Source organism: Ixodes scapularis, unplaced genomic scaffold (genome assembly GCF_016920785.2).
Source record: "Ixodes scapularis isolate PalLabHiFi unplaced genomic scaffold, ASM1692078v2 PGA_scaffold10__122_contigs__length_95168666, whole genome shotgun sequence".
NCBI lineage: Eukaryota > Metazoa > Arthropoda > Arachnida > Ixodida > Ixodidae > Ixodes > Ixodes scapularis.
In genome coordinates, this window is record NW_024609836.1 from 48030456 (window position 1) to 48033483 (window position 3028).

General features: G+C 48.2%; 1 non-coding gene across 1 annotated transcript; it reads left to right on the top strand.

The window, feature by feature from the left end:
- The first annotated feature begins 230 nt into the window (after positions 1–230).
- Trnas-aga lies at positions 231–312 on the top strand. Its single transcript has one exon. It is a non-coding gene; the product is annotated as a tRNA-Ser (tRNA).
- The last annotated feature ends 2716 nt before the right edge of the window (positions 313–3028 follow it).

A 3028-nucleotide genomic window follows, 5' to 3' on the forward strand; every position in this document is an offset into this window, starting at 1 on the left:
TCCATGTCAGAAAGAGAATGTCTGGTATGGAACGTGGTTATATACGCCTTTGAACATCTGAACACAGCGCCCTCTCGTCTATAAACGTTGAGCCAATGCATGCAAAGTTTAACGCAATTGACCGCCGCACCCTCTCCTGTAAATACGTTGAGCGGCTACATGCAACGTGTCATCCATGACATCCCCAGCTCTTGAGTTACTACCACATCTCAGAGCCCCCTTCTCGTTCCGCAGTCGTGGCCGAGTGGTTAAGGCGATGGACTAGAAATCCATTGGGGTCTCCCCGCACAGGTTCGAATCCTGTCGACTGCGCAAACATTTTTTTTAATTTTTATGTGAGCACGGACGCCGGCCGGCCGGCCGGACGGACGGACGGACAAGGCTAGACCCTTAGGAGCTTCGCCCCTAAAATATGGTGGACTTAACGAAAGCCGTTAAAGAGGCACGACAGCCGGTTGCTCGAAGTTCCAGACGACACCGGCGATCTATGGCGGCCTAATGCTATAGACGCCAACGCCACACCGCTCCTTCTGCGGGAGGAGCGGGCTACACATATATTGTTCGCTCTGATTGGAATGGAAAGCCCCGGAAAAGCAGCGCCATGCTCCCTTACACGCGGGTGCCCTTTTACAGCTAAGCTGTTTATGGCTAGGGTTACGTAGATTTTTCCTGTCCGTCAACAAAAACACGGGTCTCGAATTTGATGCAAAATAGCTTCATTCTATGCAAAAACGTATACGTCTCGTCACTCGGATATGCGTTTTCAGTAGAATAGTTTCCAATAGACACCATTCTTAAGATCACTATTGTCTCAGGTAGATAATAAAGGTTTCTCAAAGGTTTGCCGCTGAACGTGCGACCCGCGTCGGCCATGTCTATGCTCGCAGAGCCCTTTGGCGTCGTTCCAAGCGCCTGCGTGCCTACTTTCCCTCCCTTCCGCTCTTCCGGGTGGCAGTCCCGTCGATCGTGCAGCCTTTCCGCCGGGTGGCGGTCCCATGGCGCGTGTCTACTTTCCTTCGGCTACTCGGGGTGGATATAGTTCGTACCTTTGTTCAGAGATCTGTGTCACGTCTATGTCGTGTGCTAAATTGCTTAGCTGGCCATCCACGTTCACAGAGTGGAATGACTCATGATTTTTTTGGTTCATGGAATGAGCGGTTTCTTCTTCACCTCTCCGTTCTTGGTGAGCCAATCCACACTCCCGGTGACTGGTTGCTTTATAAAGACATTACTCGTATACCCATGCTTTGTTATCCACACATCGGCGAAAGAAGGTCACATCTTTCCAACTGCGGCCCCATGCGGTGTCGGTGCTTGGCGGCATTGAGAAATAATTTCCCTCTCTTGAAATGCGCAATAATAACACTATAATTAGAAGAGATCCGTGGAAAGACGAATTTTTGATTACTCGATAGCATACACAGTGCCAAAGGTATTCATGTTAGCGAGGATCGCTTTCAGTACAATGACGGTCTATAACGACCTTGACTTGACTTCTAAGATTTGAAGAGCGGTTTAACCGCAACGGAGACCGATCCGCCAATTGCGTTGCGAGGTTTTGCTCGTCCGTATGTTCGTATCTGTCTCGTCCGTATGTTCGTACCTTTGCCTCTATCTATCGATAGAGGCAAAGGCAACTGTCATTCGTTTGTGTCTAGTCAATATCTTGCCAATTAGAGCTTGAATCTCTGACGGCATGGTATCCGCTGCGTAAAAAGCAGACGAATTTGCTCGCCGCACAAGCAACGCCTCGCGATCTTATCTCGAGATCGAAACTTAGTAGAGCAATGATCATTCTTACATTCCTTCGCTGGTAGTGACATCCCCGCTTTTTTTGATCCAAATATCCAGCTGCAACGTACCCTCTCTCGAATCTGAAACGTGAAATGTTCCCTATTACCAAACATATTGCTCGAATTACAAGCAACTGGACTTACCCTCTCATACAATGTGCGGCAGTCAGCACAATGTTGCTTTTAATTAGGGACCCACCACAAAAATATCCTTTATTCTTTTTTGTTATATGAAGACTCACCTACGATTTAGATAAAAGAATAGGCAGTAAACTTTAGTTTAACTAATGCAAAATGTGAAATTCGCGCTGAAGATTAATATATACCTTAAGGAAACAGCGCAACAATTTTAACGCTAAAAGAATTTGCAGCTTGTATTTTTTTATACTGTTGATCTAGGAACAAGTGAGAGAAAACGCGTCATCTTGCTCCGAAAAAATGCAATATACCTGCGTAATAAAAAAAGAAATAAAAAAAATGTTTACGGTGTGACGCCAATTGGAGGACACATAATTTTGTAGCGTCTCTTTCTCGCATTGATCCATGTTTAGCTGTTAGTCCTAGTTTTTTTTATAATATCCCTTCCGCTTTTGGTACATGTTAGTCTGTTCTGCAATCGTTATGGCCACGTGCAAGAGGACTGCATTCGAACTTATGCCACCGTGATGCTGCCTGCTCCCGGGGAAGACAACTCGGGAGTTCTTCATCGATGAAGAAGAAGCTGAGAAAGGCGAAGACGACATTCGACATCCTGTCACTACCGCTGACCTAAAGGTTCAGATGGACGACAGGAACACCTAGAGCGGAAGAATGACACCACCTTCTCAAGTTGTCCAACTAGTCCTGAGAGACACCCTGCACGAGAGGACGACACTTTGGCGTCTAATTGCCAAGCCGGTTGTGAAAGAGACCTATCCCAGAAGAACGACACCATCTCATCTAGTCCTCTGGCCGGTCGAAAGGGAGACCTAGCACGGGAGAGCGACACCATCTTGCCAAGTTGCCTGGGAGCTGACAACCCTGCGGCTGGGAGCATCAGTCCGGACGTCAACGGTGCTGCCTCGGGCCCTTCGAAGGGCCAGTTAACGAAGCCAACTTGCATGAGCGATCACCATTCGGACACCACGTCCGAAGACGACCTGGAAATGGATGACGGCGCTGACCCCTCAAAGAGGCCTTTGGACCTCGTAGAGGGGGGCCCGACTGGACCCAGCTCACGGGAGGAAGAAACGGTG